Source organism: Barbatula barbatula, assembly GCF_947034865.1.
Source record: "Barbatula barbatula genome assembly, chromosome: 5".
Taxonomy (NCBI): Eukaryota; Metazoa; Chordata; class Actinopteri; order Cypriniformes; family Nemacheilidae; genus Barbatula; species Barbatula barbatula.
In genome coordinates, this window is record NC_136769.1 from 4,046,394 (window position 1) to 4,059,323 (window position 12,930).

The 12,930-nt window shown below is 38.1% G+C and overlaps 2 long non-coding RNA genes across 2 annotated transcripts; one reads left to right on the forward strand and one right to left on the reverse strand.

Annotated features, from left to right (window-relative positions):
• Positions 1-7,502: 7,502 nt before the first annotated feature.
• On the forward strand, positions 7,503-12,921 carry LOC306894604. Its single transcript, XR_013786710.1, has 4 exons — positions 7,503-8,118; positions 8,241-8,265; positions 9,872-11,365; positions 12,541-12,921. It is a non-coding gene; the product is annotated as an uncharacterized lncRNA (long non-coding RNA).
• Positions 8,256-12,930, reverse strand: LOC306894606. The gene is made up of 3 exons (XR_013786712.1): positions 12,511-12,930; positions 11,335-11,419; positions 8,256-11,251 (listed from the first exon to the last, which is right to left on the reverse strand). It is a non-coding gene; the product is annotated as an uncharacterized lncRNA (long non-coding RNA).

Below are 12,930 nucleotides of genomic sequence, written 5' to 3' on the forward strand. Positions count from 1 at the left end.
ATATTTTTACCTCAGAAAAACGGCAGTACGTGGTGTCAACAGAAGTCAGTCAGGGCTGTGTGCGCGCGATGGTCAGTCACAGACCCCAGGTCAGCTTCGCCGTCTTCCAGCAAGAACTTCTGACAGAAGTTTCTAATATTATATATTTTTTATTTTTGAATATTTTATTGTACATTTATACGATTATACATTGTGATATACTACCAAATGACCAAAAAAGTAAGCCCATTAAAAAAAATTATCTGCGCTGCAGCTCCGTGAGTTCAGGAAACTACGTCATTGCGCATTGCATTTTGGGAAGATTCCGCCATGAATTCTACGTAGATAGTAGTACACAATAAGAATAACAAAGAGACTTACAAACAGTGGCGGTTCTACATTGAATTGCACCCCGGGCGAGAACATCTTTGAGCTGATGATTTAGCCCAAAAAAAGACGTCAAAATGACGTCTGGTGCTGGGTGGGCTAGTCATGTTCTGTGAGTTTTGAGATATTTATCAAGTGAACTTTTTATCTGGTTTTAGTGTAAGTTGTTTGTAGTTCTGTCAAGGTTTTTGGAAAAGTGTTTTTGTTAAACTTGAAATAAAATTCAATATCCTAACGTTACATTTAAATAGTTTTGAACAACATGAGGGCGACTATATTTTTTTTACAAAAGTTTTGTGTTGAAACACCTCGGCTGTCTGCTCTATGTGTGTTGACCCAGTCTTCGAGCTCATCTTCTAGTTCGGGGCCATCTGCTGTTCTTCCCTCTGAAAGCTTTAGTTGTCTTTTTGCAGTCAATTCCTCACGCTGCTGTTTCCAACGTCTTATCATCGACTCATTAAGACCAAGCTCCCGTGCACCATCTCTATTTCCTTTTCCAACAGCTAGATCAATCGCCTTGAAAGCTGCATCATTTGCATTTCTCCGTGTGTTTGCCATGATGAGGGTGACAAAATGACAACCGTAATCAGAATGATGGGAAGTTTGAGCGCGCTCGATTTAATCTAAAAAGTTGTGGCTTAAAGTCCGCAAACACTTTAAGAGCATTGCATTAAATCCAAACCACTGAGATATCATGACAGTAATGTTTGTAATTATAAAACACATACAATATGCAAGAGTGTTCTCTCCAATAGATATATATTCCTGCATGATTAAGCTCCTCACTACTTGAGTGAACTTCTCTTGTATTACAGTCCTTCACATGCATCGGTTTTACTCTATGGAATATTTAGCCTTCAAAGTGAAAATTTTATCAATTTACTCAACTGATGGGTTGTCACTTCAAACCTGTATGGCTTTCGTCTGTAGAGCAAATTATATTTAGAAAATGTTTTGGTTCCCATTAACTTGCATTAGATGTCTATACAATAGAAGTCAAAAGGGAACAACGGCTATTGGTTTCCAACATTTCAGAACATCTTCATTTGGGTTTTGCAGAAGACAGACAATCACAACTTTAAAATGACGACAGGGTGAGTATGACAATATAGATTTTGAATGTAACCCATTCCTTAACAGGACAAACGGCATATAAGTTTGTTTACACTTGTTTGGGATGTGTATGTGCTGCTTTATGAGATCCCATATTGCTCGTTTGGTCAATTGTAATGTCCATGACCAATCACAAACTTAGTTTAATCACTGACGTATAAGGTTCAGGTGTTTTCATCCTCATGTGAGACTCTACGCAGAGGAACTGAGTATGACAGACAAATGGGAATTATTCTGCGTAGCGAAAGTCTAGCACGAGCGTTGCTTGGTTTGCGTTTTCTTTATTTCTTCTCTTTTTTAAATAGTTTGATGATTTGTGAACGTTTATACATGACATCTGTTTTATCCTGGTAAGGATATTCCTCTGTATACTTGGAGGTAAAGGTATATTTATTTAAAAAATATTGTTTTATTTTTTAAGAGAAAATATGTTCTTCATATTAGTTGGATCCATAAAACGACTGATTTCTTAAAATATTTTAACTGTACATTCTTGAAAAGATGTAATTATTGATGTGTATCATTGTGTCATGAATGCAGATGTGCAAGATATTATTTTCTCTATCACAGAAAAAAGTAATGGAGGCCCGATCGAGCCCCAGTAGAGCTTTAGGTCTATAACGTCCCTGTGCAAAAGGCTTTAACAAAAAATAAATGTTCAACTGATTTGTAATAAAATAAAGGATATATTGATCTGTACATGAATACCGTGGCTCTATTTTACAGGCCATTAGCATTTGAAGAAAGAAACAGAATAATGTAGAAATGAAACACTGCTTCTTCACTGTATGAATGAAATAAACACACTGATTTAAAATAAAGATGCAAAAGAGATTTAAGGCTGGTGATTTAGATGCGACTGTTTACTTTCCATTAAAACACAACGGACTGTTTTCGTGTGTTTTTGACGTAACCTCGTATTTCACAGTGAGACGCGCAGAAAGACACAATAGAGAACTTGCTTGTAGCCTCACGCTGTATGAGAACTGGCGTCTCATTTGTTTCTCATCAGTGTCATATAGTCACACAGTTCTCGGTCCTGTCCAGCAGATGGAGAAAGAGGATTCTTTTCAAACACTTGAATCTTCTCCAGATCTCTGTCATTGGCTTCCAGGCCTGCTGAGATATAAAAGAGTCTCAAGAGGAAACGTTCAGTCCTCAAGTACCACAGCAAATCAGTTTAACCACAAGAATCAAACAAGTGTACGACTTAATGAAATCATTTCTTTTAAACACATGGCTGTGTGTTGGCTCGGGTGTCTGAAGGACTCACCAGTGTGATGTCGGTTCTTTGGTTTAAAAGTTTGGCCTCCTCTGGATCTGGTTTATGCAGAGATGCGAGATGTTCCATGCCACGCGATTCCCTACAAGCCTACTTTAGCTGAAACACTTTCTTGGACTTATAAATGTCCAACTGATGCTTTATGACAAGTGACAAGTACAAAGAGTTGCTTGACATTGTGGTTCATGAGAAACAACTGGCTGTGAAGGGATGACCCAGCAAACTTGCTCAGCTTGATGACCTCTTTACCAATGAGGATGAAGAGCTTCACGTTTCAGGACTAGAAAGAGGGACAAAAAGGTTTGTATGATAGAAACTGACGATGTTCCATTCAATTATTCGATAATGCCCACCCGAGGTGGTTATGCGGCCGCGAAGCGAAGTCAGAGGCACAGATAGGATTTTTTAACAGGGGGGGACCAAGCTGTCAGCAAATTTACATTTAGTCATTTAGCAGACGCTTTTTTCCAAAGCGACTTACAAAGACTTCGGGGAGCAATAAGCGATATGTCATACATAGAGCAATAGTACATTAGGTGCTAATACTAGTTTCAACAAAAGCCAAACCACTATCTGTTGAGAGAAGAGGGTTAGTGTACGGTATTCGCCAAAGAGATGTGTTTTAAGTAGTTTTTTGAAGGATGTGAGACATGTGGTTGACCGGACCGCAACATGAGGTTGTCTACTCTATACTTGCATTGCATTTACGGCAACTTGCCACTATTTTAAATATGAGTTCTGTGTGTTTTACTTAACAATTGTCATGAAAATTAAGTGCAGTGCAAACTTCTTCATTAAGTTTACATTAAGCATTAATTTGAAGCCGCACCCTGCAGTCCCGTCCATTAGACAGTAGTAAACAGTGGCTAGTTTTATGATCGGATAAACCAAGTTGAATGCTTGACGGACAACTGCCCCATCACTAAGAATCCCCATCAACTTTCTGCTGATCCTGTAAGTGCCAACATTCAGCTTTCCTGTAGCTCAGTGCTAAGAGCGTTAACAACGCAATGCTCAGGGGATTGCAGATGTCTATGTATAAATGTATAGGATAATGCAATGTAAGTCGCTTTGGATAGAAGCGTCTGCTTAATGTAAATGTAATGGTCGTAAAATGTTACGTCATTTGGTAATGTTTATTATATTAAAACGACTTGAGCTAATAACCTATTCCATAATGAATTAAACAGTTGGTCATCATACACATTGAAAGTGTGAATGGTCTCTCTCTCGAATATTATTTTTGCCTTAAATTCCATCCCTAATATCTAGTGCAAGATAATACTTAATATAATATTTTAAGTGCATCTATTTATTAATATTTGAGAAGTGTCAATTCTTTATGTATTATATTGTATATATTATTTTAACTAATATACCACTCTATTTATATCTCAATCTATATTAAATTACTTCATATACTATTCATAGTTAATTTAGAGGAAAATATATTTTCGTTAAGAGTGTTGTCAGTCTTTGCACCCTGAAATTGAACTGCAACATAAAGGTTATTCACTTTAAACGAATCTACCTGTATGCCAGCTGGCAAGAGGCGTGTTCGACTGCGCAGACTTAACCAGAGGTGTCTTTGCTAGGGTTGATGCTTTTGAAACGTCTCTGTACTGACAGCTGAGCAGAGGTTGCTCTAGACTTCATTTTTGACTTTTCATTTATATATTTAATGTTCTGTTGACAGACATAAACATTTGTCTGTAATTGGCCTATTATTTTGTTCATATCTCTCCAATCGGTAACAATGACAGGTGTCTGTAAAAGGTGTTTTGTAAGCTGTGGTTTGGTCATATTTGTGCTGCTTCTGCCGCTCACTGAACAGATAAATCATTTTCGAGAGAGACATTTTTCCACTCACTGAAAGGTAATATTGATAAAAAAATAGGCTATTTTAGGAGGCAAAACTCTGTAATGGCGCCTGTGTGCGAGCATGTGACGTGGGGAGTGACGGATGTGTAATGGTTCTAGTTTAGCACTTCGCATTGAAAGTAACCATTAGACAGAGATGCTAGGAAACTTAGTAACAAATTTATTACGCCATGCGCTCCACGTAACCACGTATCTAAGCCAATACATGAAATGTCTTTATCCGCGATGTTTAGTTAGGCTACTTAAACCATGCGAAACAGACTCAGAATAATGCAGGATTAGTTCACCACTTACAAAAATCTGATGAAAATCGTCACTGAAAAATAGAGAAGAGATGTTTTTTTTCTTAATGAATTTGTACAATGCCATACAATGCTTAAGATCTTTTCAGTTAGAGGAAGTGACAAATACAGTTTGCTTAAACAAATGTGCATATCACTGATAAAATATGATATTATACTTCTCTGTATAATCATAACCAGTGGCGGTTTTAGGCACGGGCGAACCGGGCAGTCGCCCGGGGCGGCATTTTTTCATGTCACGTGGGGGGCGGCACCGGCACGAGCAGTAAAAGAAACTCTGGGCTGCCGCAAATCGGTTATCTATTATCTATTCATTCATTGTGTGGGGAATTGGCAAATTGGCGCCCCTGTATGCTGAAAAGATAAAGGTATGCAACTATAATGTTCTCTCTGTGTTATGATTACTGTATGCATGTTGCCATGTTGTGTGAAATGACACTGCGGTGTTTAGCCTAGTCATTAGAGCGCCCGACTCTCATTCGGACAGCCGTCAACAACTGTGGCCTAATGGTTAGAGTGCTGGGCTTGTGATCAGAAGGTTGCTGGTTCTAATCTCAGTGCCAGCAGGTCATGACTGAAGTGCCCTTGAGCAAGGCACCTTACCCCTGATTGCTCTGCAGTAATGTGCCACTGTATAAAAAAAAACACTTGTAAGTCGCTTTGGATAAAATCGTCTGCCAAATGAATAAATGTAAATGTAGGTAAGTAAAAAAAAAGCTGTTTTCATTGTTTTGAGATGATGATGTTAATTTATTTTGATTAAAAAGTTAATATATATTTAGGTTTTTTCTTTTTCATTTTTAAAATCTGTCAATATGTTTACAATAAAAATACATTGAGAATGGACATTTTTATGGTGGCTTTAAATCTTGCATCAAATAGTGAACTGCATAGTGTATGTAGATTTGCATTTACAGATCACCAGGTGTAAATATTTTGCTAGTACTAGTATTGCACTACAAGAAGCAAGACAGTTGCAAGCCTTTGATTGGAGTTATTTAAAGCTTTTGATTGGACAGTTAGGTCCTAGAGATGTGGTGCCAACAGCTGCACGGAGGGGGCCCAATTCGATTTTTTCTCATGGGGCCCAAAATTCCTGGCAGCGCCCCTGGGCGCACATACTATGGTTAAAGTTTTGACTTACCTGAGGGAGACTTACCTGAGGGAGACATAGTCAACCGGTGCCGTAGTGCGTGCGTAGTTCTTCTATTGATATACAGTACGTTGCCTTAACAAACTCAGACAATTTAATCCAGATATTCTAATCGTACACAACAGCTGCGTTCAAAGAACCAAATTATCCAGATCATGATTTGTGTGAGTTCAGATTCAACATTACAAATAACACATTAGACAGGTTTATTTTTAACATTGCTTTGTCAAAGTACATGATAATTTATTAATAAAATAATAATATTATAAAATGTCATTTTTTAGGTAACCCAGTCATTCAGTGCAGTGCAGAATATTGCTTTGGATAAAAGTGTTTGGAATATAAGATGAACACCTCCAAAGAGAAACTTGAATCTAAGTGTTTATGATTTAAACAACTAGAACTTAAATACATTACAAAACAAGTTTTAAAGCTTGAACTGATTTCTTTCTTTCATGCAGTCTCCTGTAAAACATGTATGATGATTCAGTACAGAATAAAGACCAACACAACTAGAACTGTAAGTGTTATCTTGTGTTTCTTCAACTGTTAAATGTTTCTCTCCGCTCTGAGTTCTCGTATGCTTCTTGAGGTTACTCATAAATCTTTCCACACTGAAGTCACGAAAAAGACACTGATGACACACGAAAGGTTTCTCTCCAGTGAATTTTCATGTGTGTCTTAAGGTTTCCTGTTTGTGTAAAACTCTTTCCACACTGTAGACATACATGAGGTTTCTCTCCAGTGTGAATTCTCATGTGCTGTTTTTCACTCTTTTTGTCTCCTGTTCTCACAATTGTACAAAACAACATCACAAGACAAGATCAGTTTCATTTTCAGGGAACACAGTCATTCAGTGCACTGAGTATTGCTTTGGATAAAAGTGTTTGCCATATAATATGACCACATCCTAAGAGAATATTTTAACTTTACTCTGTTTAAATTACAACATAAAATTCACTCAGACTACAGTAATGACATTTTCAGCAGAAAAAGAAACAAAACTGTAAATAATTAATTGTGCAATCCAGAGAGCAAATTAATGTTTATTATAATCATTTTTGTTACTGAATTATGTGTTTTATAATTAAAATCATTACTGCCATGATATCTCAGTGGTTTGGATTGAATGAATCAAGTATAAATCAAGAATCAATGCGAAATATTTTTAGGTACAAAATAAAGTCATCAGATGTGAAATAACACTACATAGTCTTCACTGTATAAATTGAATATAGATCAATCCTTATTAGAGTCACACCAGTCAAGAGCATTGAGTGACGATTTTCTTTTCTTTTGTTGTTTTATTAACAATAATAACAGACTGTGATTTATAAATGTAATGGTAATCATTTTGAATATATTTTTTAGGGTACTCTTATTTTGGCGAGTGGTCTATTTCTTTGCGCGTGCGGTGAAGGTAGCGGAGTGAGACGAAGGAGAGCGCGGTATGTGTGTCTGACAAAGAAGAGAGTGCCGTGTCGCGATTGTGAAGCTTGCTCGATAAAGTTGTTTTAATTAAAGATTATCGAGGCTTTGAGTAAAGAGCGACAGCAGACAGCACTAAGTGAACGTGTGAACAGTGACTCGCGTTTGATTTTGCGTAAGGCAGTTTTGTTCCAGCATGTGTTGGCTGTGAGAGTAACGCAGTGACATATTGTGAAGACCACGAAAGCTGTGAGTACGTTTAAAGTGCAAACCCCGTTTGATTTTTGCTATCCAGAGACTCGTTACATGTCTTTTTGCACTTTTTGTGTTTTGATCGACACGTGTCGTCGAGTTAATAGCTCAATTGGACTGTTCACGTGTAATTAATTTCCCGCACGAGTCAGAGCACGTGAGATTGAGATTGCGGTAGTAACTAGTACACAGTACGCACTTAAGGAAGAGACATAACTTTTTCTGCTGATTCCAAAATGAAGATTGTTTTTACCCTGCCATTCAAGTGACATCTCCGTTTGATTCATCTGCAAGTTGATTTTCTTTTGAGATAGTTTGTCTGTGAAACAGATTAGACAAAAGTGAGTGTATTTTTGAACTTGCACACTTCAATAAGGGATCTTCAGTTTATTGCAACGCACCCCACGTCCAGACAACGCACTCGAATTCATCGTTCTACGAACTGTTCTCCTTTATTTTTCAGTGACTGAACTGATAAACGGTGAACTGTGAGTAAACCTTTAAAAGTGTTATTCAGATGGGAAATTTGATGGTATGTTTATGTTTGTTGTTTTCAAAGGTGATTGTTTGAAGGTGATCTTTTGGAAAAGTGATAGTTTGTGGGTATACAAATTGACATTAACAAATTGAAGTTCTATAAGGGATTTGTTATACCACAAGTAAAAAAAGTTTACAACTTCAGAGTTAAAAGTGTGGCTGTGAATTCAAAAGACAACACAAAGACTGTAAATGACTTTATTTTATTCTTTATTTAGACAGAAGACATAACCAATCATAATAAATCTAAAAGAATAAATTTGTTTTAATTGTTTTTTTGCTCTTATTTACAGTGTATCTTTTCATTGAGGGCTGCTGGGGAGTGGGGAAGTCTCGCTTACTTTATTAGATCTGGGGAGGGAGGAGCATAACACACTGTGTTCTTACATATGCAATTTCTCTTCAGGAAGCCACCGTGTGACATTATCATACCTGAAGCCTACCCTTGTCAATCTTTAGATTTCTCACACAATAAAGTAAGAAACAACATACACACATTAGTGTGTAACGAGGCTAAAACGTTTGGGGAGCGAGGACCAAGATCCTTTCGTTGTCCAAACTTCCAGAGCAGTCGTAGTTAATTTTCCCCACATGACGGGCTAAATCCCCCGTTATATAAAGCTGCTGTCACTTTAAGTTCAGTACAGCAGAAACGATGCCCCCAAAAATATAGTCGAGTAAAAGAAAGAATGACAACTAAAAACCAACAGACTGTGTCTCATGTAGTCGAGTAAAAGAACAAAACCATGTTTTCTTTTCAATAAGACGATAAAAAACCAACAGACTGATGAAAATGTGAAACAAAGGGTCAAAATGCTGTGCTCTACAAACTCAAAGCAGAACGATGGTCACCTTATAGCCAAACATGTGATTCTATTGAACCTTTACCAGATCAAGTTATGATCATTTGATCCAGTTTAGTGATTCATACATAAACATTGAATGATGTCTATCTGTAATGTGGAGTCAGAGACGTTCGGATCCATATGCAGTATTTTATTATAAAGAATGGCCAAACGGGCAGAGGTCAGAGAACAGCGTCAGGTATGTCAGGGGATATCCAAAAACACTAACAAGCAGAGGTCGGGGCAGGTCATCACAGTCGGTTTAAGCAATCCGAGATCAAATACAGCAGGGACAAACACAGGGACCGCTCTGAAATGTCAGACAGGCTTAACAAGATTTTACGTTAATTGAGAGTCTGGAACCAGATTATATAGGGAGTGGAATTGGAAACACCTGGTGGTGATTAGTCCGAGGATTATGGGAAATGGAGTTGGAATTGGGAAAGGACACAAAAAGAGTCCTTAGTGGAGGGCCCTCTACTGGAGTTCATGGGCACTCCAGCAGACGATCGTGACATAATCTTAATTTAAATGATTTTGTCGTTTCAAATAAAGTTAAGTATTGCTGTGTGAGAAATTTACATTTTATTTTAACAGAACTTTTTCCACTAAAATAAATATCTTGACGTGATCAAGTTAGCTCAGACCGACAAACGGCGGACAGCAGCGACATTCCACCTGTCAATAAAGTGACCTTAACTCTCTTCTCCAGGTCTACATCCCTTCCGGTCATCTTCAGTCTAAAAAAATGAGCGACAGCGAGGCATCAAATCGCCTGCAAAAACCTTTACTCATTCGGATCCCTTGTGGTGGAATGAACAACCAGCATCCACCCAAACGGCAGACATGTTCCGCATTTATTTGACTAACCAATAACCAAGTCTTTGTCTTGTGTCTATAAAAATCCTATTGTTCATTCTCTCCTTTGCTTACTACAGCTTTAATCCTCTAAGTAGCATGGCCTTGAAAACTAAAGGTACTGTTTAGTGTTTGCTTTTAAAACATTATTGTCACCACGATTGTGCTAAATTAATTGCACATTTAATACACAGCTCGTTGGAATGCTTGATTCTGATTGGCCAGTCGCGACATTTGCAGGTTGGTTATTCCCAAATAACAACCGCTCAAATGACCGATAACACAATGTAATAACATATATTACATGATATTTACAACTTATTAAACCAAATTGCCCGTTCATGACATATGAACGTCCTTTCTGACCAAACCGAAAGTAAACGGCTCAACATCTGTAATCTGTATGAATTTCTTTCTATATCACCTTCAAACCGTCGGTAGAGACTGTCTCCAAACCCACCTTTATAGTTTGGTACAAAAAGAGGTTCTGGTGACCTATCTATTTCATTTTGTTATAATTCAGCTGTTAGGGGGTGAACTCATCTGTTTCCATTATATTAAGCCTTAAAGTGCTGCATAATTAAGGGCATGGTCACATTTACATTAACAACTTACAAGTAGTCAACATTTTGTCATCACGCTAAACTCCCGATAGCGTCAGAAAATCATGGTTGTATCTTGTAATGGTTGTAAATGGCCACTTAACAGGAAATAAAAGAGCACAACATTTTTTCAAATCATTTGTACTATTTTAATACTCTCTTGCAAAACACACAGACAAACATGAAGAGTGACCAATAATAAGGATTTATATAAAAAAGGAACAGCAAGGTTTCATTCCGAAGGTCACAACATTTTCATTTCTGTTTCGACATTTTTATAGATTATTGTGTGCGTGGTTTGAAATACCATGTTGAAGAAGTTCAATGGCAGCAGATTATAACATTTTCATTGGCTGTAAAGTATAGGCCTAATAAACACTCTCAAGTGAAAAACCAAAGTTCTCAATGACAAAATAATCATGATGATCATTTTACCATCATCGTACAGCCCTACGTTTTACTGCACTGATCCATTGAAGGGTTCCGCTCGAGTGTGAAGCCTCATGTGTGTCTTAAGGCTACCCGGATCTGTAAAACTCTTTCCACGCTGTAGACATGCGTGAGGTTTTTCTCCAGTGTGAATTCTCATATGAATCTTTAGGTCACCTGTTTGTGGAAAAAGTCTTTCCACACTGTAGACATACATGAGGTTTTTCTCCAGTGTGAAATCTCATATGCGTCTTAAGGCTTCCTGTTTGTGTAAAAGTATTTCCACACTGTAGACATACATGAGATTTTTCTCCGGTGTGAATTCTCATATGAATCTTTAGGTCACCTGTTTGTGTAAAAGTCTTTCCACACTGTAGACATGCGTGAGGTTTCTCTCCAGTGTGAATTCTCATGTGTGTCTTAAGGTTTCCTGTTTGTGTAAAACTCTTTCCACACTGTAGACAGGCGTGAGGTTTCTCTCCAGTGTGAATTCTCATGTGTGTCTTAAGGTTACTCGTATCTGTAAAAGTCTTTCCACACTGTAGACATGCGTGAGGTTTCTCTCCAGTGTGAATTCTCATGTGTGTCTTAAGGTTTCCTGTTTGTGTAAAACTCTTTCCACACTGTAGACATGTGTGAGGTTTCTCTCCAGTGTGAATTCTCATGTGTGTCGTAAGGTTTCCTGTTTGTGTAAAACTCTTTCCACACTGTAGACAGGCGTGAGGTTTCTCTCCAGTGTGAATTCTCATGTGTGTCTTAAGGTTACTCGTATCTGTAAAAGTCTTTCCACACTGTAGACATGCGTGAGGTTTCTCTCCAGTGTGAATTCTCATGTGTGTCTTAAGGTTTCCTGTATCTGTAAAACCCTTTCCACACTGTAGACATACATGTGGTTTCTCTCCAGTGTGAATTCTCATATGCGTCTTAAGGCTTCGTGTTTCTGTAAAAGTCTTTCCACACTGTAGACATGCGTGAGGTTTCTCTCCAGTGTGAATTCTCGTGTGTTTCTTAAGGTTTCCTGTTTGTGTAAAACTCTTTCCACACTGTAGACAGGCGTGAGGTTTCTCTCCAGTGTGAATTCTCATGTGTGTCTTAAGGTTACTCGTATCTGTAAAAGTCTTTCCACACTGTAGACATGCGTGAGGTTTCTCTCCAGTGTGAATTCTCATGTGTGTCTTAAGGTTTCCTGTTTGTGTAAAACTCTTTCCACACTGTAGACATGCGTGAGGTTTCTCTCCAGTGTGAATTCTCATGTGTGTCTTAAGGTTTCCTGTATCTGTAAAACCCTTTCCACACTGTAGACATGCGTGAGGTTTCTCTCCAGTGTGAATTCTCATATGCGTCTTAAGGCTTCGTGTTTCTGTAAAAGTCTTTCCACACTGTAGACATGCGTGAGGTTTCTCTCCAGTGTGAATTCTCGTGTGTTTCTTAAGGTCACTTGTGCTTCTAAAAGTCTTTCCACACTGTAGACATGCGTGAGGTTTCTCTCCAGTGTGAATTCTCATGTGTGTCTTAAGGCTTCCTGTTTGTGTAAAAGTCTTTCCACACTGTAGACATGCTTGAGGTTTCTCTCCAGTGTGAATTCTCATGTGTGTCTTAAGCAGGGTTCGAATTACAAAGTGGCTTTCGGGGGAGCCCTATTTTCCGATCCTCCCTGACCCTGACCGACTTTAACGCTTTTGGTGTATGTTCGGGCATTTAAAACAATAGGTTTACAGTAAACCTATTGTTTACTTAGTTAACCGTTTACTTCAAAACGCAAGCTTCAGTCAGTGTTGTCAGTGTTAGGGCAAACAGCTCTGTCCACGGTTCTGAATCAACCGCGCTTAGGCCCACATCATGCAAATTTTGATAAAAACAGAATAACTCCCATAACAATTAT